Source organism: Trachypithecus francoisi, unplaced genomic scaffold, assembly GCF_009764315.1.
Source record: "Trachypithecus francoisi isolate TF-2019V2 unplaced genomic scaffold, Tfra_2.0 Lachesis_group0, whole genome shotgun sequence".
Taxonomy (NCBI): domain Eukaryota; kingdom Metazoa; phylum Chordata; class Mammalia; order Primates; family Cercopithecidae; genus Trachypithecus; species Trachypithecus francoisi.
Window position 1 is genome coordinate 121,888,566 of NW_022681453.1, and position 27,484 is coordinate 121,916,049.

General features: G+C 35.3%; 1 protein-coding gene across 3 annotated transcripts in view; it reads left to right on the forward strand.

Moving 5' to 3' along the window:
- NAALADL2 (N-acetylated alpha-linked acidic dipeptidase like 2) overlaps window positions 1-27,484 on the forward strand; it is a 967,958-nt gene that overhangs the window by 178,103 nt on the left and 762,371 nt on the right. The gene's annotated exons all lie outside the window — the stretch shown is intronic.

A 27,484-nucleotide genomic window follows, 5' to 3' on the forward strand; every position in this document is an offset into this window, starting at 1 on the left:
AGCTGGGATTACAGGCACATGCCACCACACCTGGCTATTTTTTTTTTTTATTTTTAGTGGAGACGGGGTTTCACCATGTTAGCCAGGCTGGTCTCGAACTCCTAACCTCAGGTAATCCACCTACCTCGGCCTCCCAAAGTGCTGGGATTACAGGCGTGAGCCACTGTGCCTGGCCCATGAGTTAATTGAGAAATGAAAATGTTTACTCCTGAATTGTCATTTTATATAGTTACTATCTTTGGTAAAATAACTTTTTTGTTTTTCATATTAATGTGTTATGGACATTATCTTTTTATCCTTCTAGAATAATGTTGAAAAATTACAGCCCTCAGGCCAAATCTGATCCACCACCTGTTTTTGTAAGTAAAGTTTGTTGGAACACAGCCATGCCTATGCATTTAGTATTGTCCATGGCTGCTTTCACACTACAACGGAAACTGAGTAGTTGTGACAGGGAACAGTTGCCTTGCAAAGCCTCAAAGCATAAGTACCCAGCCCTTTACAGGAAAAGTTTGCCAACCTCTATTCTAAAAATGTTCTTCCTGTTAAATATAAGAAAATAGACTTTCATTTAAACATATTTGTATAATCTCCAAAATTTCAGAAACAAAACCACTTTGTACGTGTAGAAACAGATGTATACATTTTATATTACTTTTGTCCAATATAGCCTAGATGTGTGTGTGTGTATATATATATATATATATATTTTTTTTTTTTTTTGAGACAGGGTCTTGCTCTGTTGTCCAGGCTGGAGTCCAGTGGTGTGATCTTGGCTCATTGCAACCTCCACCTCCTGGGTTCAAGTGATTCTTGTGCCTCAGACTCTCAAGTAGCTGGGATTACAGGGATGCGCCACCATGCCCAGCTAATTTTTGTATTTTTAGTAGAGACAAGGTTTTGCCATGTTGTCCAGGCTGATCTCGGACTCCTGGCCTCACGTGATTTGTCCTCCTCAGCCTCCCAAAGGGCTGGGATTATAGGCATGAACCACTGCACCAGCCCACAAATTTGTTTGATAAATGAATTAATAAATTGCCTAATTCTGATGATAGCTGTCTTGATTAAATGTTTCATTTGAGAAAATTCTTCAAGAATTTGAACCACACCCCTGAATGTTGTCTGACTTTCTAGTCCATCCAGAAGTGGCCCTTCTTTATATACAACTCTCCTGGTCTCGTAAGACCCTAGCTGTTTGGGACCAGGGGAAGTTTTCTTAAATTCCTTCCTCTCACATGTGCTGATTTTCACTCCTTAAGTTTTGATTAGTCCTCAGAACCAATCTTATAGTAATAATTTGTCACAACCTGAGGCATAGCAGCATTTAAACCTTGATCTTATGATATTTAAGGTGCATGTATTGCATCAGCCATAGGGTCACATTCTAAAAAAACTGGATCAGAAACTGACATCCAGGTTAAAATCTGACCTCTGTCATTTGCCAGGGGTGCTATTAAGCAAGTCATTTAACTTTTACAGTAGCCACCAGGGCTGTACATGATTACAAACATGCACACAAACATGTAATGGCAGGTGTCCGTATTATCTTCCCAACCTTATTTTCTGTGATTCTTCTTCCTACTGCTCCTCACACAGGACAGGTATGCCGTCACCTCTAAGTCTTTGCCCATGATGTCACTTCTGCCAGTTATGCATTCTGTTAGGTATCTGTATGGGTTACTCTCTCATATCTTTGCTTCCTTCCCTGGCAACTATGTTGAAAGCTACAATACCCACCTCCACCCCCATCCCTAAACACAATCCTTACTGCCTAATCTTACTCATTTTTAACATAATTTGATGTTAAATAAAATACATTTTACTGCTTCATATTGTGTGACTGCTAGAAATCAGCCTCTTTTAGCTCAAAAACTTTTTGACTATTTTGTTCCATAATGTATCCCCAGTATCCAGAACAAAAGTTCGTCATAAAATATAGGTTGAACAAATGAATGATTGATGCAAACCATTTGGACATGAGTGAATGACACATACCGTTTTAAAAGGATTTGGATGTTATAATTAAATGTGGGGAAGTTATAATATACCAGAATATAATATTCACCTGAAACTCCTTCTATTCCATTTATTGCAAATGTTACAAAGTTACTTGTATTTTACAGGACTACAAAATTATTTCTGCATCCCAAACACTATCTAATTAGATTTTAAATCCATAACACTTACAATAATAGAAGTGTAAAATTCATATTGCATATTCTGTTTCTCTCTCTCTTTTCCTTCTCCCTTCCTCCCTTCATCCATCCTCCATTCCTGTTTTTATTACCTCTTTCTCTCTTTTCTTTCATAAGGGTACTGGATCTCTTGCTTTTCACATATAGCTTAGGAATGCTACTTTCAAATTTTAAAGACTAATTTGTAGGTCTTTATTCATTTAACATTAGTTAAGTGTGTATTCGATTTTTTCAATGAAAAACATGTCAATTCAGCTAACATTTGTGAGATTACAAACAAATCAATTGTGCATCCTCTCATGGAAGCATAGACATATAAAGGTCATAACATGGCAAAAAGAAAACTGAATTTAAAAATTGTAATATTATAATTTGAGACTAGGCTTAAAAACACACCATTTGTTGAACTTAACACTTCAGTATCACGTTTAGCTCTACTGTTTACTATGTGAAAGGAAACCATGACAACAACATTTGGAGGCATTTTTCCATATTTTTCAATTAATCAATGTATATGTGTGCATGCATTTTTGAAAAGCTCTTGAAAGAACAGGATAAGCCCATTCAAGATAAAAGTACTTGAACATTAGGGAAAAGCCTGTTCTGCCATTAGAGAAGTGCATTAAGCAGTCGCTGTTTGGTCACTCTCATGTCACACTTTAGGACTGACTTTTTTCATCCTCTTGCCTGAGACCTGATAAAGCATAAAGATACTTAATTTTAGGAAGCACTTATGCTGGTATCCGTTCATCACAGTTCAAGCACTAAGGAATGCCTTTGCCTTTTCCTGTCTTATTGAAATCATATTAAATATGATGTGTTTCAGAAAACAGAAGAAGGAAATTGAAAATACATCACTTAGTTTCACAGCAGCAGTTAAAAATCAACTTAGATCTAAATTTTCTAACTTTTGGTAACATACTAAAATAGTTTTACTATTCCATAGTATAGTAATTTAGTAGTAAATAGTATAGTATTTAATATGCTAGTAAATAGTATAGTAAATTAAACAGAATAACTTATTTTGAAGAAAAGCTTGTTCATGTTATTGCAATAAAATTATTTTGTAAAATATTTTGGTGTCAAAATTTATAAAAATAAGTAATTTATGAGGGTCAAAGTGTTTTAAAACATCATATCAAAATATCATTGTAACATTAAACATATGAAAAATCATGTATTTAACTAAGTTGTTTGTTGACATAAATACTTGATAATCAGTCCTCTAATTATTTTTCTATTGTTTTTGGGGGAGGGACCTTTTATTTGCCTTATAAATCCCTCATTTCCAGGAACTCATCTACATTTTACAGAGGGGAAACATTGATATTCTGAATAGTATAATATTCATCTGAAACTCCTTTAGTATTTCTCAATTAAGTTAAAGTAAATTATTATATCATGTATTATATATTTTAATAAATAAAAAGACCAAATTATACTATTTTCCACTCATTATTTCATTTACTAAATATATAGAGTTCTTACTATATGTAAGTTTGATTTAGTACTATCTCATAAATTATATATCTAACAATGGCAATTTTTGTAATAAAATGTAGTGTATCCATATAATAGAATACTATGTGACTCATTACAATAGTACAGCAGTAGCATATTTATTGACAAGAAAGGATGCTTAGGATACATTGCTCAATGAAAAAATATTGATTATAAAACAATACACACCAGAAGATTCCAGTTTTTTGTATGAGTATATATGGTAAGATTAACCCCTGCTAAAGGGGTTATCACTGAGGTATTGATAAAAGTGCTTATCTCTGAGGTTTCTTTGGTCTTTCTGAAATGTGCTTTATTAAAATATATATATATATATTTAATTTGTATATATACATATATACAAATTAAAGAAATCTTATTAGAGAAGTAGAATTTTTAGTATTATTAAACCATGCATTTTTAATAATTAAATGCCACATTTGATCTCCCAGAAAAGGAAAATAACTACTTTTGTATGAACAGTCATAGGAATCATAATGGAATTGTGTTTCTTCCTTAGAATATTTTCTTTTCTTTTTATCTTTTATTGATACATAATAAATACACCTACTTTCAGGATACATGGTGATGTTTTGATAAATTCATATAATGTGTAATAATCAATTCAGGGTGATCAGGATATGTGTTACTATAAACATTTTCTTTGGGAACATTCAAATTATTCTCTACTAGCTATTTTGAAATATACAATAGATTATTGTTTACTATAGTCACACTAATGCTTTATTAAACACTGCATCTCATTTCTTCTATCTACCTGCATTGTTGTACCAATTAATCAGCTACTTGCTTAGAGCATTTTAGTTGACAATGCAACACAACTACTTACCCATAGAATGGGTTTGGTAGAAATAATAATTTAATTGGATGACTTAAAATAATTTGCTCAGGTTGCTTTTCTTTTTTTTTTTCTCACATTGCTTTTCATAGATACATAACTTATACCATATATCTTATATACAGATTTGTGCCCTAGTGGGATTAAACTAAATAAAATATCCAGACACTGTTTTCTAAGTTCCTGTTATGTTGTAAGCATCAAACTGAATACTTTATATATTCTGTTGCTAATCTTCACAACCATCCTTCAAGGTGGATGGAGGTTATTTGCTCAAGGTTGCTCACTAAGTGGCAGACCAGGGATTTGAATCTGTCCAGCCAATTCTGGCACTGCTTAGATGTCAATATAAACAGGGAGAAGGTCATGCAGTTCTGTACATGAGAATCCTTCCTCCTCGACCCTGGCACTGCTGAGATGTCAGTCTAAACAGGGAGAAGGCCATGCAGTTCTGTACATGAGAATCCTTCCTCCTCGACCCTGGCACTGCTGAGATGTCAGTCTAAACAGGGAGAAGGCCATGCAGTTCTGTACATGAGAATCCTTCCTCCTCGACCCTGGCACTGCTGAGATGTCAGTCTAAACAGGGAGAAGGCCATGCAGTTCTGTACATGAGAATCCTTCCTCCTCGACCCTTATGATATTGTCAGCGTGTCCTAGTTGATCCTCCAAAGTTCTCAGGAGTCAGCAGGCCTATTTTTATGTGATTGGTAATCTGATTTCCCAAAAACATGAAATGATTTCAAAGCCCTGCATGAAGACTCAGACTAAAAATAGAAATATGCCAGTCTCTTCCCAGAATAATTTTCTCTTTTAATGATCTTTGTTTCCCCACCTTGGATAATGTCCAATTATCATTAAATAATATTTCTGAATATTATTTTTTTGGAGCACTGAAATGGTTTTCTACAGTATTCCCTTCTTCAGAATAAAGAAAAAATCAGATTAGGACATTGGCCAGTCCCTTCTGTCTTCTGTGGGCAACTTTTGAGACACATGTGCATTTTTTAAGTATCATGGCTTTTGCTACTAAGCGGAGCCCCTGAAGTTCATTACTTCAGGAAATCAGAGTGGTGAGCATATGAAAGGTGGTCCTGCAACACTATCCTTCACTGGTTTAGGATCACATAAAACCTGTCAAAAATGATATCAGCATCCTGCACAGTCATGCCACATTTTGGATAAGAGGTCTCTATGTTTATATTCAAAATATCAATCATTCTAAAGAGTGACTAAAGCTTGTCTTTTAGTAGCACTATTTTCATTTGCAGTAAAGATGTACGGGGATGGCTCTTCCATGTTCACGGCTCTTATACCAATGTCAAAATTAGTATGTAAAACATCCACCAAATACGTACACAAGGTGAATTGGTCATGCCTTTCATAAAGTCCTATATATTTGAGATTTTAGTTGGCTCTTGCAGACATCTCTGGAAGCAGGCAAATTAACAGGTGCCAGGCCATTTTTTCATTCAGCAAAATAGAGAAAGCAACAAGAGATGGCCTAAAAATTATATTATTATATATGTCCATAAATTTGAGTTATTAATTTTTTATTTATACTGGAAATGTTTATAAATGTCAGAATAATGTTCATTTGGTTTTCAGACATAGTAAATATAACAGGCTGTTTGTAAACAGACGTGAAATACTTATTGGTTGATGACCAACTGAAAATGAGGAGTTAAGCAAGCTTCATTCTAGTTTCCCCCAGCTCACCATGTACACATCTACCGCAATGATTACAAAAATAATTTATCAGCTGGGGTATATTTACACTACACAGTTAAAATGGCATTCAACTTATTAAAAGTGACAAGTATCACATTGCTGTGTGGTCTTCCATGTAAATAAAAATCGGATTCTTCACACTGAAGAGCCACAACACTGGCAAAAGAGCATGCTAAGTTTACATAGTGCCTCCATTCCAAATAACATAACCAGTGTTTTATATGTATTGGTAAAGGTAGCTTTACTGTGATATAAAAAAAAAAAACAAAAAACAAAAAACAAAAACAGCATAAAGGCTGACCACTAAAACTTTAGAATCTTCACGGAAGCTTCCTTTCTTTTGGTAAGTGTTCATGCTGAAACATTTAACTTTTTTTGCCATTTTATCTTCTTGAAAGAGACCACCTCCTACTTTCCTCATTTTGTGAAATCATACTTTAATTATCTTTAATTATTATACCACTATGCCCTTAATCATTACCGATGATTACTGTAGGCATAATATTATACTACTCTTGCTGAGCTGACTGGCATTTATTTTTTGATTCATACTTCTAAAACAATTTTTACATAAGTTATGTGGACTATGCTGCTGTTTCTGGGTCACATTTCTTCTTGAAGGTGTTCAAGTAAAACAGCCCCAAAGTTCATACTTGTTTCATCTACCATGCTCAGCACAGTGTCTGCCTATACCTGGTAAGCCCTTCAATGCCTTGAATAAATTATTACAAAAATTATAATCAACTAAGAAATTAATCTTTAAGAAAATAACTCTACATTCTAATTTTGTTTTAATTATTTATTTTTATTGTCAACAGCTGTGTATTCATCTGTCTATTCATAGCAGAACTATAACATATATAAAGTAATTTTGTTTTCATTGCTCATAAGCTTCAGCTAGACATGGCTTTGGCAGATTCTAATCAGTAATATGATACAGAACATTGAACATCTACTTATCCTTGCTCCCAGGAAACTAATTGAATCATTAAGTTATGGCCATTAGAAAACTGACCAAATGGTACAAGCCTAAGTTATGAGTTTACCAGTGATCTAATTTCACTTCATTGACCATTTTCAGCTTCTTTCCTCCTTCCTTTTCCCCTGTGAAATGCCGTTAAGCAGTTGCTGAGCATAACTACAACCTACTTAAGAATGACATTAGTCTGGTCGCCCTAATACTAAGCTTGCAGTATATTATGCAGTATCAAATATCACTCAATATATTTGTAAATGTGTTTTTCTTTTGCATATTATTTAGTTGCAGCCAAAATTTACATACCTAATAAAATTCTTCAGCATCAGCCTGAGATATCCGCAGGTAGAAGCTTCAAGCGTATGCTGTTGGGAAGAAGGAGTTTGTTCTTCATTCCAGAAATAATGTGTGATCTTTATGACAACAGAGACTAGATCTCTCCCATTTTTTGACCATAACCCATCACAGTATGTTACACATAATAAGCACACAACTAACAAAGATGAGAAAATGAATGAATGAATGTTGGAAATCCACAGATTCTGTTGGGGGCATGCAGAGCATTTGGTAGTCAGGGACTTCTTTCTGCCATGGAGCCAGACATTAATCCTACCAGATTCCCAAAGTTATGAAAATAATACTCGAAAGATTGGTAGGTCTTGGTTCTTGATGATTTCAAGGGAAACCAGAAGTTGCTTCTCAATTGTTCACCAGTTAGCAAAGGGCACTGAAGTTGCTATTAATGATGTGATTTGTCAGGAATTTTCTTAAGATGAAAAGAACACTTACAATTCACATCTGTGTTTCAAACTGATGTTTCTTCAAAGCTTTAATCATGAATCTCCACCTAACTGCAGAGAATTGCATTTGAAAATATATCATTGTCTAGATTCTCTTATTCTATCCTAATTCTAAATGTGTTCCTTTTCCTTATGAACCTGATCCTGTTTGTGGCACCACCATTCTCCCCTTCATCAGGCTGGAAGCTTCAGTTATATTTCTGGCATCACTGGCACCATCATTATTTGGGAACTTAATAATTTATGACTGATCTATTGTAGTATCATCCTAACTGGCCTTACTTATTTTCAGCTTTTTTTTCAATAACAATGTAGACTATGTCTAACTACTGGGCTATGATCTCAAAATATCACTTTGATTCTGCCACATACTGGTTCAGAAGTCAGCAAAGGTTCTTCAATACCTTTGGGGTGAATAGCCTTTTCTGTTAAGCACTGTGTTTCTAGTACCTGTACTAGACAGGTACTAGACATGTATACTATACAAAGTATACATGGTCAATAAATATTTGGGTAAAAAATTATTTTATAAACCAATACAATGCCTAGTTATATGCTCCTCTGGGATACAAAGGTAAAAAATATACAACTCAGGTCTTCAGATAGCTTACAAGGTACTAAGGGCAACACACCCATGGTATGAAAAATCACAAATCAATTTGAGTGCACTAATAAAGGCGTGTACAAAATGCAATGGCCTCACCCTCTTGCCCCTCAAGTGTTTCATATTGAGCTTGTGCACAAGTCAAACTGCCAAGTCTTTTCCACACAATCTTACCCTCATTTGCAATCTCCACAGCCCAGCCCTTCTTATCTGCAAACCTGTCTTTTATACATTTTTGCTTGTTGTATTGCTCTTTAATAGGAGTGAGATGAGGGGAGTGTTTTTATATTTTTGCATGTACAGATACTTAAGCATTGTTTTCTAATTGATAGATTAAATGCAGTAAAGTCCATAAGTGCAAAGTTGTTAAGTACTGCATTTGGAGAACTTGGATATTATAGGGTGATATAGTTTAGATATTTGTCCCCTTCAAATCTCATGCTGCAATGTGATCTTCAGTGTCGGAAGTAGGGCCTGGTGATGTAGTCTGGATATTTGTCCCCTTCAAATCTCCTGTTGAAATGTGATCTTCAGTATTGAAAGTAGGACCTGGTGGGAGGTGTTTAGGTCATGGGATTGGGAGTTACTAATGAATGGCTTATTGTCTTCCTCATGGTAATGAGTGAATTTTTACTCTATTAGTACGGATGAGATCTGATTGTTAAATAGAGCTTGGTACCTCCTCCTTCTCTCTTGCTCCTTCTCCTGCCATGTGACACACCTACTCTCCTTCACCTTGCACTATAACTGAAAGCTTCCTGAAGCCCTCACCAGAAGCAGATACTGGTGCCATGCTTCTTGTATAGCCTGAAGAATGGTGACCCAAATAAACCTCTTTTCTTTATAAATTATCCAGCCCCAGGTAGTTACAGTAGTGCATGATGGACTAATACAAAACGGACTAATACACAGGGTACAAATAAATAATTTGTAACTACTATGGGATATTACTAGATTGGGGGCTACAAGGACTCCAATTATCTGCTTGATTTCTGTGAATGAAACATTGGACAATTACCTGACAAATGGATTTTGATTTTGGCTCATATTAAAAACCTACAATGTAGCATATGTCATGTCATTTATGTCTTCTCAAGTGGGCCTTTCTTCCAAGTCCATGATATTTAGACAGATAGAGAGAATGGTGCAATTAAAGATTATGAACCTTGCTGCTCCCTATAGCCATGGCTGGTTAAACCCAGTTAAAGCTCAGTTAATAAGGCCAGGGTCAATCATTTAATCCCGTTTGTGGTCCAGTTACCTTTCATTCTAATCCTGGCCAAATCCTTGCCTGCCAACTCTGAAAGGCACGGTTTGGCTGAGAGAGATTGACTGGGAATATATTGATGGATCAGTAGAAATAATTCTTACTCGAGAAAGACTGCTCAAAGCACATATTCCACCTGCACCATCTTAAATGATTAATTCATCCATCCACTTGAAATTTGTGAAGTGTCTACCTAAAGTCTAACACTGTACCAGACACTGGGGATACCAAAGATGAATGTGATACTCTCCCTGCTCTGGAAGAGCCCTGCAGTTTGTTTGTTTTAATAACCTCCAGTTTCCCAGAGTTGGTCGCTTTGACTATTAGGAATATTGTGGAATTTTCTTTCTCTGGTTGGTTGATTAGAAGATAGCTGTACTGAAGTAATTATTTGCATCTGAAAGTCTTCCAGTAGGATCTTTTGCATGTCAAAATATTTTCAAGGTCTAAATAAATAAATAACAAAATACCACTCTGGGCACTAGGGAGATGTAGAATACAAATATAGTCGCTCAGCTCTAAGAAGTATCCAAATCAGCACTCAAGTCATAAAGATGTATCCATTGGGGATAAATAGTATTTAAGAGATTTTTAAAATGTTAAACATATTGGACTTCTCTTGTTTTTAGTGTAATTTATTCATATTTAAATTTATGTCTCATTGTTTCTTATCATGTAAATAGTATTTATTCAATGAGACAGCTAATAGTCTAGTAGGAAAAGGGAGAAAGAAAATTTGTCTGTCATAAAGTTGATATTATTTTTTCAATTGAGAAACTAATCTGAGTTGGAAGTTCCTGTTGTCCAGAAGAAAATAAGAAACACCATTGGCTATAGAATTTTTATTGTCAAAAAGGGGAAAGCTTATCAACTTCTCATGTTTTTGAGGGGCTATGAAAAAAATGCTAGAAATACTTTAAACCTTACCATACAGAGATACTGAATGACATACTACTCATTGTCTGCTAAAATAATTTTATAACAAATATATTTCTTGATATCAGTAATAAAAATGAAACACTTCATACTAGAATGCAAAATAATGAATGTGATTCAACAAGAGACCAATCTCCTATAGACAGAGTACAGAGTATGACACTTTCAGGCATTACAACTTTACTGAGGAACATAACTCAGATTTCTGAGATGTCTGTTTGGGCTCCATATCCCTTTCTGTTTCTTTTAAATATAACTTAGCTAATTCACTGACAGGACTTGGTAATAAAATGTTGTCCCGACCAGCGGGATCATTAACACAGACCTTGAAGGAGGGGGTGGGAATTATGAGAGACAAGAGACACAAGAAATGGAGACAAGACAGTATTCTGATCAAGTCTCGTTTAATGGCGGCCGTGTAATGCCTTATATAGGCTGCCAGGTAAGAGGAAGGGCTCAGAGCAGGCGGGGAGGGGAATAATGAGCGACGTCATCGGACGCATGCCCGGTAGACTTAGTCATACCCGGATGCGGGAGGTAATCTACCCGCGGGCGGGAAAAGTTCGCGTGCGCGGGAAGGGTTGATGATGATGAAGAACCAGGAAGTGCGCCATCTTGTCTTTACAATGTGGAGTTTAAGCAACAGAGGCTGCAGCAATCTCCAAACCTCACAGCTCCGGACAAAATGTTAGATATATAATGGTTACTTTGTAAAGGTAACAGAGTTTTGAGATTGTACGATTCTGTGGGACTATAGGATAGCAGTGGAAAAATTCTTTAATATCAGATATCACTTGCTTCCACCATTTTTGATCATATTTATTTTAATTGGTATATCCTTCTATCCTTCAGTTTTTTTCTCCTAAGGAAAGGATAATAACATCAGTTTTCCTTTATATATAATTTTATGAAGTTAAAGATAAATAATAGAAATACGTAATTTTTATAAACCACATGACTCTATTTTATATATTATATTTATGTAATTATGTAAACTAATATCATTAAAGTGGAGTGATCTATATTAAAATTTGAACTGCCCAAGTACCCTATGATTAATATTCGTATAATTATAAATATCTGTTTGTGCTTTGTATGAAGCCAATGGAAGCTCAGGTACTGAAAAGTAGCAACAACAACAGCAAGAAAAAATGGAGACAATAAGCAGCAGCTGTGAGTGGACTATTGAAATGCAAAAAGGGCAGAGCGGATGCTTTGTGTATCTTAACCTGAAATAGGAGATACCTGCTAGGTGGATGATATCTTAAAGAGAAAATGCAAAACCATTGTCCTTATTTAAAGTGAGTAAATGTTATTAGAAATCTAGGTAAGAGGAAATGAGAAAAACTAAATGGCGCATGTGTAAAAATGTTCACTATTCCCAGAATATTGTATGCATTATAGTGAAAAAAATTTTAAAATAAATCTAAGACATTATCTTCAATAGTATAGGAGAACAGGATATCAGAGTGAAAAGGGCAGTAATTATCTTATTTTTTTTTCAGTTTTACTTTTTAATAAGCTGAAGAGAAATTGACAAGATTGAGTGCACTGTAGCAGAGGGTAGCAGCTTTCATTTGTCAGAGTAACGTGTACATTTTAGAGAATCTATTGATCTGATCGAGTTGCTGAATTTCTAAGTGATAACACAACAATAAGGGAGATGAGTCTGAGACTGATACCGCCACCCACGCCAGGCGTACAAATAGCGTTTCATGTATAAAATGTTTATTAGATATAAAGGCGAGAGAAAATGAGGATGTCTAAAAGCATCTGTTACCTTTTGAGATGATTTAAGTAAGATAACTAAAATTCTACATATCAGAAATGGAATTTGAATCAAATTCTCACTTTTTCACTTTGGTAGTAATGATTGCTTTTGATCTTAGATATTCAAGCTATAATCTGCTGATTATTTTTAAAAATTGTGTTAGAGGAACATTAGTGGAGAATAATAGAATGTGTGAACTAAAATCTAGGTGTGATGAGGGTTTTAATGTTTACAGTTGAGCAGAAGGCATATGAAAAAAAAGTTTTCATGTGTATGCATTTTATATTTTATCAGAGATGGGTGAAACTGCTCAGCACTGCGTTCTAAAAAGCTATTAAATAATGACACAGAATAGTGGGTGGTTGACAGAATCACCTTTAAAATCAATCATGTACAATTCCTTGATCTACCATTTTTTAACCATGTGATCTTCATCAAGTTAGATGAACCATCTGATTCTATTTCCTTATCAAGGAAAGTTATATAATAACATGTACTATATAGTGTGACTGTGTGTAGTAAATAAAATAAGTATTTCAAGTGCAAAATTGTGGCAACTGCTGTTGTTATCAAAGAAAGTACCTTCAAACTGCTAATGATTTATTTCCAAACTTTGTCATGAAACACCTTCAAATTTATAAGTGAAAGTGTCATGAACATAGAGGACATAAGTTTCCAAAAATATTTTAATAAAACACTAGAAGTATTTTAATGGGGAAAATATAGAATCCGAAAAGACTGGATAACAATACAAATCTGTATTCACCATCCCTCCATCTTGGTTTCATCTCTGTTTAGCCATACTTGTTTTTCAGGTTTTGTTTATTTGTTTGTTTGTTTGAGACTTTGGTGCCTAGGAGTGCAGTGGCATGATCTTAGCTCACTGCAACCTCCACCTCTCAGGCTCAAGTGATTCTCCCACCTCAACCTCCCTAGTAGCTAGGACTATAGGAGCACACCACCATGCCCAGACAATTTTTGCAATTTTTGTAAAGACGGGGTCTCCCTATGTTGCCTAGGCTAGTATCAAACTCCTGGGCTCAAACCATCCGCCTGCCCTGGCCTCCGAAAATGCTGGAATTACAGGCATAAGCCACTGCACCTGGCTGTTAAGCCATTCTAACAAATGAATTATTAAGTTAACAATAGAAGAAAATTCTTCTGTACTAAAGCAGTGCTTGATTCTATAGATTTAATGGGTTTATAAAGCTCCAGGCAATATTAATGAGAAAATACACACCTCTAAGCATATTTTGGTTTACTCTTATGCACTTTGAAGACTAGTGAAATGTTTGAGGACGGAAAAAACAAATATTTTTTCACGAGTGAGCAGGAGGCCAGAAAATATACCTAAAAAGTTCAGACTGGGCACAGTGGCTCACACCTGTAATCCCAGCACTTTGGGAAGCCGAGGCAGGCAGATCACCTGAGGTCAGGAGTTCGAGACCAGACTGACTGACATGGTGAAACCCATCTCTACTAAAAATACAGAAATGTAACGGGCATGGTGGCAGGTGCCTGTAATCCCAGCTATTTGGGATGCTGAGGCAGGAGAATCACTTGAACCTGGGAGGCAAAGGTTGCAGTGAGCCAAGATCACGCCACTGCACTCCAGCCTGGGCAACAAGAGTAAAACTCCATCTCAAAGAAAAAGAAATAAAATAAAATAAATTAGCCATGTGTGGTGGCACATGCCTGTAATCCCAGCTACTCGGGTGACTGAGGCAGGAGAATTGCTTGAACCCGGTAGGCTGAGGTCGCAGTGAGCCAAGATCATGCCATTGCACTTCAGTCCAGGCCACAAGAGCAAAACTCTGTCTCAAAAAAAAAAAAAAAAAATCAAATTGGTGAGCTAATGGGAAGCAGTATCTTCCTGATACAGATGAAAAAATACCTCTGGTTTAAAGTAAGGGGAGAAGACTGTGCTGCAGAGATCCTAAACTGCAATGCCTTCAGATGCAAGGCAGCTCAGGTAAGGAATATGGCATTAAAGATTGAAGGCAGCTGTGCTGTACTGGGGAGCACGTCTAAAAAGATTCAAATGGGTTATTTTGAAAACTCACGAGCATACCTAAGAAACATTTCTGCAGGCTGAATTTGGCCTGCAGTCTTCCCTCTGTCCCTAACTTATTGGGATACTCTGTATGTGGCAACAATACAATAATAGCAATAACAGTTTCTATACTTTGGCATTGTCTCTGTCACCTGTTTCAGTTAAGGGTGAATGGTATGATTCAGAGGGGTTGGATTTGTAGAGTCTTTATTTGCTCAGGTGTTATCCTTGGAAAGCATATTAACATTTTACCCTACACACGTATGCACCCACACACACACCACTCCTCTAAGAAACATAACCTTCATTTGTTCATTTAATGTATATTAAATGTCTCAGATATTTAATTTATAAATATTTAATATTTAATTTATCAGATATTTAATTTATTTAATTCTTAACCTGAAATAGGAGATATCTGCTAGGTGGATGATATGTTAAAGAGAAAATACAAAACCATTGTCCTTATTTAAAGTGAGTAAATATTATTAGAAATCATAGGTAAGAGGAAATGAGAAAAACTATCAGATAAAATATTTAATTCATCAGATATTTAATACATAAATATCTCAGATATATTGTCTCAGATCATAGAAGGTGCAGATATATTTAGTAAAAAGTAGAATTAGGCCGGGCGCGGTGGCTCAAGCCTGTAATCCCAGCACTTTGGGAGGCCGAGACAGGCGGATCACAAGGTCAGGAGATCGAGACCATCCTGGCTAACATGGTGAAACCCCGTCTCTACTAAAAAATACAAAAAACTAGCCGGGCGACATGGTGGGCGCCTGTAGTCCCAGCTGCTTGGGAGGCTGAGGCAGGAGAATGGCGTAAACCCAGGAGGCGGAGCTTGCAGTGAGCTGAGACCCGGCCACTGCACTCCAGCCTGGGCAGCAGAGCAAGACTCCGTCTCAAAAAAAAAAAAAAAAAAAAAAAAAAAAAGTAGAATTAATGCCAATGAATAAAAAATGAAGTTGCATACCAGTAACTTCTTAAATGCTCCCAGATCTGAAGCAGCATAAGTGAAGAAATACTGCATAAAACACAACACCGAATCCCGGTTTCACCTGCAAACACATCTTCTCACAACTGTTGTGTAAATCAGAACATTGTAGAAAAAACAATGATTTTATTATCATTTATGTACCATAGTACATAACAGTATGGTTTTATTATGTAATACAATAAGTTCAATTAAAAAGACCTATGTGACCAGATTATTCAAGTGACAAAATTAGCTCTAATAGCCATGGTGATATCATTTAGTTCCAAATTAGAATGACTTAAGCATTCAATAAGCTCTTCCCCAAATTCTTTTATTTCACAGTTTCTCTATCTCATCAGAAGAAGATATATGCTCTTTAAAGTTATCATAGCCTTAATGTGGTATATTTTCTAGGTCAAAAAATAGAAGATTGTGACACAGATAAAAACACTGGTAGAGGGCAACTTGCTTACCCTTACCTAGAATTTTTATATTTCTGGCAGTGACCTAGGCCCATATTCAATACCTTGAAATGGCAAATGGTTGCTTTTTAAGTTTTCAGGTCAGATCAGACATTTATTCTGAACATCTAGGTAAAGAAAAATGACATCTATTTGTTTGTTTTTAAACCCTTTATCTTGTATCTCGATGGAACTGACCTAAAGCTCTCTCTGGAATTATTCACGTGTGAAAAGGCAATGCAAGTCAATACAGGTAAGGGCATTTTATCTTGAAGCTGAAATTAACCTTCAGAAATTTTGCAATCCAGATGTGAGCTGCTCCACGTCAGCAAGTAGAGCAGCTATCACTTAACAGGAGTAAAAGGTTTCCTGCTCCAGTCAAAAGTAAACAAGGCTAGTTGATCCTAATATTTTTTTTTAATGTGTTTGAGTCACTGATTCCTTCTGCTTCAACAAGCTAAAATTCTTTTAAAAGCATCTTTGAGGAATAAGTTTCTCTGAAACGTTCACCCCATAGCAGAAACACTTAAAACAAAAATAACAGATACACAGTTACAATTTAACAATTTCTCATTTTGTTATATTTTCACTCACTTTAAAATATGAAAACCTTTAAATATATGTGTAAGGACAATTGTTATACATTTGTCATGGGATCAAAATAAGGATTAAGATTCCTAATATGTCCTTAGCAGAACTGAATTTAGAAGTTATTTTTACATAATTTTTCTCATGGCCAGAAGTAATTTTGTGATGTGTATCAATTCAAACCAAAGTTTCAGACATTTAAAATGAATTAATAAGATAATATTATTTAAGACTTTCATGACTATTTTTACCTCAGAAGTTCAGTGTTTTCCCTATGATCTAAAACTTTTTATACATTTAAATGTTAGAGAGTCTCTTAAGTTTACCAAATCAATGTTGATAATATTTTCTAAATAGTGTGAAATTCATAAGCTAAATTATCAAAAAAACATATACATGTATTTCAGGATCTAAAAGAATATAATACTATTCCACCTCTCAATACTTTTTGTCAGAAGCTAAAATTTGGAAAATAAAAATCAATTTTTAATTCTGTTATTTGCAAATTAAACAAAAATCTTAGTTGAGTGTTAAATGAGTCTCACTTCGTATTGTTTCTTTGTACTTCGCTTCAAATGAACTTTGTTTTGGAATAAAAAGTCCCATAAGTTGTATATTTTAGTGATGTAAACTGTAGTGTTATAGATTTCTTTAATAATTAGATGAATATTGTACAGTCTCTCCCTAAAAAATTATACATATATATTTGTAATATAAATGTATAATTTACATATATGTATATATGTATGTATTATGCATATATGTATAATATATGAAAATTATGTATGTATATTTGTATATATTATACATATATGTATAATATATAGAAATTATACATATATATATAATCAAAATGTGCATCCAATTTCAAGTTGTCCCAAATTTGTGAAGCCAACCAACAGTCCACAAACCCATGATGAGGACTTTACGTGAAGAACAAAAGATGTATGGTGGAAAAACTACTAATTCAAACTGAAAAACTTGTTCTTATACTTCAGCCTTTCTGAACTAGACCATGGCTCTATCTCATTCTTTCACATCTCTTTTGTGCCCAACTGCTTCCCTTACGTTCATTCAGGTAGAGCTGAAATTTTGATTTGAATGTAATCCTCTAGATGTGTGATTTTAATTTACAAATGGGGGACCCTACTGAACCTGAGTGACTGCTTTCTTGCCAAAGGTTGCACCATGCAAGGTTTACTAAAAACACACATTGCTATCTGCATAACTCTCTGTGATCCATCGGAGGGCTTACAAATAAAACAAAAAGGAAGATAAGTGTTGGCAAAGCCAGCATGCCAGTTTGCAAATATATATATATATATATACAAACTGAAAGATGGAAAATGGCATCCCAGTTAAAAGGGGAGAAAACAAAATTTGACCACATAACACTACACCTATGTAAACATATTAAATTTGTACTTTAGCATGATTATGTTGAAAAATGAAGTAAGTCTAAATGAAAATGCCTTGTGGTATAATGTCACTATAGGCAAGAAGAATAATACTCAGACACACTAAACCCCTCTGAGGTTTCCTTATGCCATAAATGCCACAAAAATGATCCTCAAAAAAAATGTATGTTTTGTTCCCCAAGAGATAATGGCTCAAAGGACATTATCTGTGTGTGTTCCAAAGACTTCTTTAGCATCATCCAATAGGTGCTTTAAATACTTGTTTTTTATAAAGTACTTTTTGTCAGACAATATATATGTTAGAAATTAGCAGATCCTCCAGTTGTAAAACCTTGACATTGACTATAATTGAGGAGGTGAGTGTCGGTGTGTTCATAAGTATTACCTGTCATTTGAAATATGACAGTGCTGTAACTGCAAGACCTTGGGGATGCTTGCGTGTTGCCACTGCCATCTGACTGCCTTAGTAACTGCCAGACCGTCTTCTTAATGCCTCTGACCCTGAGATAATTAACATGGCCCTAAAGGCCTCTTCCTTTTCCTTTTGCACATTTGTTGTTAAACAAGATATTTTCTGCTATTTATGCTTTCCTCTGATATAACAATGTGCCTTTAAGGAGGAAGGTACTTCAGTCCCATTAAGTTTTCTGTTATAGACATTGCTTCTGTGTACAAGTTGCTTGCATTCGAGTTTTGTTACTTTTCTGAAAATTAAAATATATTTCTAATATTGTGTTTTTAAGCTTGAGTTTTGATTCCTGTAAATGCATTTTACAATGAGACAAACAACTTATCTGAAATACAGGCACTTACTTTGATAGTTGCATTATGTATCATGTAGACTAGAAATGGCAAATTGGAGGCCAAAAATAAAAGCAAATTTAAATGTCTTTAGGGAAGATTTGGTAGGATTTTAGTTTCTACATTCCCAAGAGCACAGCCAAGAGTTAAAACAACCTGCTTTTACTTCCTTTAAGATAAGAGGATTGATTTACAATTAAGACGGCATAGACTTTGCAAAATTAGTTTGTAAATTGGCAATAATTTTTTGTAAGTCAGATTTAAGAAAATTAAAGAGAAAACAAGTGTAGCAGTACAAATCTTTAATGTAAGGAAGAATAAAATTGCAGAGTTTACTATTAGCAAGCTCTTGTATTTGTTGAATGTACTTAGTTTTATCAAAGAATTACATAATTGTTTATGAATGATTCATGGAATTGGGAATGTATCTTTTTATTTGTATACAGGCATGCCTGATTTTATTGCACTTTGCAGATATTACATTTTTTAAAAAATGGAAGGTTTGTGACAACCCTGCATCCTGCAAGCCATATCAGTATTCTTCCAAAGTGTGATATTAATGACTTCGAAATATTTCATGAAATTGATATTATAAATTTAAATAGTTAATAATTCATGATATTATAAAGCTGTTAAATACGTTAAGAACAAAATGTTAACCAACTGTAACTTTGTTTTTTAATTTTTTTTAATATGTCAACTTTAATTTTAGATTGAGGGGGTACATGTGCAGGTTTGTTACACAGTTACATTGTGTGATGCTTCGGTTTAGGGTGTGATTGGTTTCATCACCCAGGTAGCCTGGTACCCAATAGGTAGTTTTTCAACCCTTGCCACCCTCCTTCCATACTCTAGGAGTCTCCAGTATCTGTTGTTCTCATCTTTATATTCATGTGTCCTCAATGTTTAAACCCTACTTATAAGTGAGAGCATGTGGTACCCATTTCTGTATTAATTCATTTAGGATAATGGCCTTCACTTGCATCCATGCTGCTGCAGAGGATATGATTTCATTCTTTTTTATTGCTGTGTAGTATTCCATGGTGTATATATACCACATTTTCTTTATACAGTCGACCACAGATGGGCAATTGGGTTGATTCCATGTCTTTGCTACTGTGAACAGTGCTGAGACAAACATACAAGTGCATGTTTCTTTTTGGCAGAACAATTTATTTTCTTTTGAGTATATACCCAGTAGTGAGATCGCTGGATCAAATGGTAGTTCTGTATTTAGTCCTTTGAAAAGTCTCCAACTGCTTTCTACAGTTACTGAACAAACATTTGTTCCCACCAAAAGTGTATAAGCATTCTCTTTTCTTTCCAGCCTCACCAACATCTGTTATTTTTTTACTTTTTAATAATAACCGTTCTGACTGGTGTGAGATGGTATCTCGTTGTGGTTTTGATTTGCATTTATCTGATGTTAGTGATGTTGAGCAGTTTTTCAAGTTTGTTGGCTGCTTATATGTCTTATTTTGAGAAGTGTCTATTCATATCCTCTGCCCACTTTTTAATGGGGTTATTTGTTTTTTCTTATTGATGTGTTTAAGCTTCTTATGTATTCTGAATATTAGACCTTTGACAGATGCATAGTTTGCAGACATTTCTCCCATTCTGTATGTTGTCTGTTTATTTTGTTGATAGTTTCTTTTGGTGTGCAGAAGCGCTTTAATTTAATTAAATCATACTTGTCAATTTTTATTTTTATTGCAATTGCTTTTGAATACTTAGTTATAAATCATTTTCCAGGGCTGATGTCCAGATAGGTATTTCTGGTTTTCTTGCTGGATTTTTATAGTTTTTCTACTATAATTTTAAACAAAACTGTTAATATCCAGTATTATTAATATATCTGTGTAATTGCTTATTATTCTCCAAAAATTAGCAGTTTTTTACAAATGCTAGTGCTAGTGATATCAATGTGGTAAGCTCTATTAAGCTTTGAGTAAATTCAGTGATTTTTAAATTTTTATATCAAGAATTATATTGATCTTTATTAATATCTACAACATGCCAGGTGTTCACCAAAGAATCCTTATTTCCACATTAAAGTGTCAATACACAGGCATTACCTATATAGAACTTGTACCACAAGAACAAATAATATATAATTTAATTTTTTAGCCATCCAACAGCCAGCCTTTTTTTATGCTGTGCCTTTGCCTTTTACCTGGCAGGCTCTTTCCCAGATGTTTGCATGTTCAAATGTCTTTCTTCAAAGTTCTTCTCCCCAGAGGTTTTCCTGACTACAAAATTTAAAAAATATATATATAATTTCCTTCAACTCAACTATTCTCTAATTCTATATTTTTCACCATAGCATTTTCACTACCAGGAATCTTATTACAAATTTAATTGTGTCATCAAATTACTTAGGAGTCTCAACACATTTGGGCATAAAGTGGATAAATTTTTTTTTTCCAATCACTGCTTTCAACTGTAGCTTTTTCTCTAATCCTCTCTTAAAAGGGATGCCGTAACTTCCCAATCAGCACAGGTGAAGACTGTGGCCCACAGTTTATTTAAAAGGAAAATTGTTGAATGTGATCATGCTATATGACACATTTTTTGTTCATCAAAGCTTAATTGGGGGATGGAAGAGTAAATGAGGTAGCAAGTTTGGTGGTGGGGAGGGGTCCGTGGGTCTGGTTCCATTGGATGGTAATGGCTCTTATGATATTTGATGGTTTCCATAAATGTGTTGTTAGTGGTTTCATCCTAGCTCCCTCATTTTCTAAGGAACCAAAAAAGTTTAGAAAGCACTTTTTTGCCCACCCACATAAACTTCTCTGACCATGCTACCTTGTCCCATCTCCTGTTAATCTGCTGAGAACCACTCTATTTACTGTTCCTTCCTCATCAACGGACCTGTCTTGATATTTACTATTCTGGTTTTTTTTGCTCATCAACCGTCACTTACCTGGAAAGTCACACATTCTCAGCATATATCTAAATTTTATCATGTCACAGCAACTTAGAAGAATTCATTCCTAGTATGTGTCAGTTAAATTCCTTTTGTCAAGGTTATCAGTCATCTCCAGGTGCCAGATCCCATAGTTGTATCTCAGTCCTCATGTAATTCAATCTATTAGCAACAGTTGACACAAGTGGTCTCTCCTTTTTGCTTGAAACACTTTATTTGCCTAATATCCTGGATACCACATTTTCACTGGCTGCTCATTTTCTTATTTCTAACCCCTAAACACTGGAATATCACAAGATCAATGCTTGAAACTCTTTCTTCTCCCTTTATACTCACTCCTTATGTGGTTTAATCCAGTTCATGGAGTGAAGCACCATCTTGAATTTCACAACATCTGAATTTATAGTCTAAGAATTTTCATTCCAAACCTCTTTGCTGAACTTGAGACTCATATATAGAGCTGCCTATTTGACATTATCACTTGAATGTATAATAATATCTCAGATAAAACATTTCTAAAACAAAACATATGAAGGCTCACCACTGCGTACAGCCAAACCTGTTTTTCTTGTGGTCTTCTCCATTTCAGAATATCCGTGCTTCTTGATTCTCAAGTTAAAACTGTGGCATCTCCTTAATCTTCTTTTACCCATATCACATATAATCCATGAAAAAATCTTGTTGGTTTTCCTTTTCACGTATATTTAGGATCTGATTCCATCTTGCTACCTCCACTTTTGACACTCCATTTAATAAGCCCTCCTTGCTATTGAAAGGATGACCTCATTTATCTCCTGCTTTTTTAAAGAAAAGGTTGGTGTACTCTAACCACACTGGCCTTTTATTGTACAGCACATGTGCATAGTCACCTTTAAAGCCAGATACAAGTTCTGATTGTCCTTCAGTTAAGTTGGATGTAACTTGTTTGAGATCAAGTTGAAATAAATCATATTATGGTAAATGGTCATGATGCCAAACACAACCTCTCATTAGAAATTTTGTACTTGTTATCTTCTCAAATTATAATTGTTTCATTTTATATCTCCATGGCCAGGACCTTTATTTTATTTCAAGTCTCTACTCAAATGGTATCTTATCAAAGAGAGTTCCCCCGGCCACATTTTCTCTATTACTATCTATCCCACTTGACTATGTTTTACTTTTCTTCATGGCATGTTTTTTTTTACTATTATTGATAGTAAGGCATGCTGATGACTTAAGAGGGTAAATGCTAGATCCAAACTGCTGAGAATTAAGTCTTTGTCTCCTACTGCTTGCTTAATGACTTTGGGCAAGTTTTTAAAACTTTCTGTGCCTGAGTTCCTCCTCTATAAAACAGGAATTATTATAGTACTTCCCTCATAAATTGTTGTGAGTTAGCACAAAGCACTCAGAACAGCATCTGGCCACAGTAAGCATTCAGTAAGTATTAATTATAATAATATGAATTATTATTACTATCTTTTATATATTTCTTTAATGTGTGTCTTCTCTCATTAAAATATAACCTCGTTTAGTGTTTTGTTCACTGCTGTATTCTCAGTGTCCAGAAATATTCCTGGCGTATTGTAGGTATTCAAGAGATATTTGTTGAATAGTTGAAAGAAGAAGTAATAAAGATGGCCATAATAAATGAATGAAGGTTATGAGGGATATATAATTTACCCCATGACCAACTCCTCTTTATAACCTGCCATACTCAACTGGATCCATGGGTATCTAGTTGAGCAGGTAAATTCTGCATGACCTATGCCTATGTTGAAAATTGGTATTCAACACAATAGAGTTCAGATATAAAAGAGGTTTGAATTGGTTGACAGGTATGTTTTAAGAATACAATAGACTTAAAACAGCTTCCAATGAGGATAAACATTGATGTATGTCTGAGGGACAGAAGGATGAAGATAATCTAAAATGAAAAACAATGTGGTCCTATGCAAGGCCAATCCACATTAGTCAGCAGGTCAGGGTGCTATCAGTAGGAGAGCAATATAAGTTAAATGTGGAGGGTCTGTGACAAGGGACAGGGTGTCCGACTTTATGCTATGGGCCTTTTTCCCTGACTCTGTGCTCCTGAGGGGCACAATACTCTCATGGTTGTCAAAGTGGCTTAGTAGACATGAAGACTAGAGTAAGAGGAGGGGCATATGTGGTTGATGCTGTGTTTTAATATTGATATAGCAATGAATATATAAGAATGTGAAAAAACTGGAAAAGACTGGTTAAAATCATAAGGCCTTTAAAAATTCAGACATCAGATATTTGATTAAACAAAACGTATAGAATTGGTATATTTATGTTTAATTAGGACTTTCCTGTTAATTCAAAATCATTTAAGATATGTTCTCCAGACCTCCGATATCAGACTAATTTGGGAAGTTTATTGAAAATGCAGATTCCTAAGTCCAACCCTGGACTGACCAAATCTGAATATCTAAGTTACACCTGATATGCCTAAATTTTAAGAAACTGTCCTCTTCTGGCATATGATTTCCTTACTAAAATTCAGAATGAATGCTTTTAGCTTGTTTAGATGAGGCAAGTAAAGCCAGTGGACCTACATAAAAGTTAAGATATTTAAAGATGAAAGGATACTCAACAATTTTACTAGGTTAGTAATTTGGAAAGCATAATTTACTTTTTTTTACTTCATTTATGATAAGATACAGTAGTTGAAGTAAATGTTAAAATTCTTAATTAGAATCAACATGTCACTAAAATTATCTTTCAACATTTTGCTGGTATAACTATTAACTTGGTTTATCTTTTTCTTTCTCTGGTGTGTCTTCTGAACCATTTTTCTTTATATTTATCTCTTTTCTAATTATAAAGGTAATTATTGTCATTTTAGACATCAATAATATTTTTAAAAAGAACAAAATAATAGTGAGTTTTAATTTCTGCTCGTTTTTGCATGTTTCATTTTACAAAATCAGGATAGAACACACTTTTTTTTCTCTTTCTTTTTTTTATTATTATACTTTACATTCTAGGATACATGTGCACAATGTGCAGGTTTGTTACATATGTATACATGTGACATGTTGGTGTGCTGCACCCATTAACTCGTCATTTACATTAGGTATATCTCCTAATGCTGTCCCTCTCCCCTCCCCCCTCCCCACAATAGGAGCCGGTGTGTGATGTTCCTCTTCTGGTGTCCAAGTGATCTCATTGTTCAGTTCCCACCTATGAGTGAGAACATGCGGTATTTGGTTTTCTGTTCTTGCGATAGTTTGCTGAGAATGATGATTTCCAGCTCCATCTATGTCCCTGCAAAGGACACAAACTCATCCTTTTTTATGGCTGCATAGTATTCCGTGGTGTATAAGTGCCACATTTTCTTAACCCAGTCTGTCACAGATGGACATTTGGGTTGATTCCAAGTCTTTGCTATTGTGAATAGTGCCACAATAAACATACGTGTGCATGTGTCTTTATAGCAGCATGACTTATAATCCTTTGGGTATATCCCCAGTAATGGGATGGCTGGGTCAAATGGTATTTCTAGTTCTAGATCCTTGAGAAATAACCACACTGTTTTCCACAATGGTTAAACTAGTTTACAATCCCACCAACAGTGTAAAAGTGTTCCTATTTCTCCACATCCTCTCCAGCACCTGTTGTTTCCGGATTTTTTTAATGATTGCCATTCTAACTGGTGTGAGATGGTATCTCATTGTGGTTTTGATTTGCATTTCTCTGATGGCAAGTGATGATGAGCATTTTTTTCATGTGTCTGTTGGCTGTATGAATGTCTTCTTTTGAGAAATGTCTGTTCATATCCTTTGCCCACTTTTTGATGGGGTTGTTTGTTTTTTTCTTGTAAATTTGATTGAGTTCTTTATAGGTTCTTGATATTAGCCGTTTGTCAAATGAGTAGATTGCAAACATTTTCTCCCATTCTGTAGGTTGCCTGTTCACTCTGATGGTAGCTTCTTTTGCTGTGCAGAAGCTCTTTAGTTTAATTAGATCCCATTCATCAATTTTGGCTTTTGTTGCCATTGGTTTTGGTGTTTTAGACATGAAGTCCTTGCCCATACCTATGTCCTAAATGGTATTACCTAGGTTTTCTTCTAGGGTGTTTATGGTTTTAGGTCTAACATTTAAGTCTCTAATCCATCTTGAATTAATTTTCGTATAAGAAGTAAGGAAAGGATCCAGTTTCAGCTTTCTACTTATGGGTAGCCAATTTTCCCAGCACCATTTATTAAATAGGGAATCCTTTCCCCATTTCTTGTTTTTCTCAGGTTTGTCAAAGATCAGATGGCTGTAGATGTGTGGTATTATTTCTGAGGGCTCAGTTCTGTTGCATTGGTCTGTATCTCTGTTTTGGTACCAGTACCATGCTGTTTTGGTTACTGTAGCCTTGCAGTATAGTTTGAAGTCAGGTAGCGTGATGCCTCCAGCTTTGTTCTTTTGGCTTAGGATTGTCTTGGCAATGCGGGGTCCTTTTTGGTTCCATATGAACTTTAAAGCAGTTTTTTTTTTTCAATCCTGTGAAGAAAGTCATTGGTAGCTTAATGGGGATGGCATTGAATCTATAAATTACCTTGAGCAGTATGGCCATTTTCACAATATTGATTATTCTTATCCATGAGCCTGGTATGTTCTTCCATTTGTTAGTGTCCTCTTTTATTTCACTGAGCAGTGGTTTATAGTTCTCCTTGAAGAGGTCATTAACATCCCTTGTAAGTTGGATTCCTAGGTATTTTATTCTCTTTGAAGCTATTGTGAATGGGAGTTCATTCATTATTTGGCTCTCTGTTTGTCTGTTACTGGCATATAAGAATGCTTGTGATTTTTGCACATTGATTTTTGTATCCTGAGACTTTACTAAAGTTGCTTATCAGCTTAAGGAGATTTTGGGCTGAGACAATGAGATTTTCTAAATATACAATCATGTCATCTGCAAACAGGGACAATTTGACTTCTTCTTTTCCTAACTGAATACCCTTTATTTCTTTATCTTGCCTGATTTCCCTAGCCAGAACATCCAACACTATGTTGATTTCTTTCTTCCTTCCTTCCTTCCTTCCTTTCTTTCTTTCTTTTTTTTTTTTTTGACAGAGTCTCTCTCTGTTGCCCAGGCTAGAGTGCAGTGACACAATCTCAGCTCACTGCAAGTTCCACCTCCCAGGTTCACACCATTCTCCTGCCTCAGCCTCCTGAGTAGATGGGATTACAGGCACCTGCCACCACACCTGGCTAATTTTTTTGTATTTTTAATAGAGACAGGGTTTCACCGTGTTTAGCCAGGATGGTCTTGATCTCCTGACCTCGCGATCCACCCTCCTTGGCCTCCCAAAGTGCTGGGATTACAGGTGTGAGCCACTGCGCCCAGGTTCACACCATTCTCCTGCCTCAGCCTCCCGAGTAGCTGGGATTACAGGCACCTGCCACCACACCCGGCTAATTTTTTTGTATTTTTAGTAGAGACAGGCTTTCACCATGTTTAGCCAGGATGGTCTCGATCTCCTGACCTCGTGATCCGCCCTCCTTGGCCTCCCAAAGTGCTGGGATTACAGGTGTGAGCCACTGCACTCAGCCCATAGGACATGATTTTTTAACTTGATGTTTTACTGTTTTTTAACTTGATGTTTTACTACTTTTAAA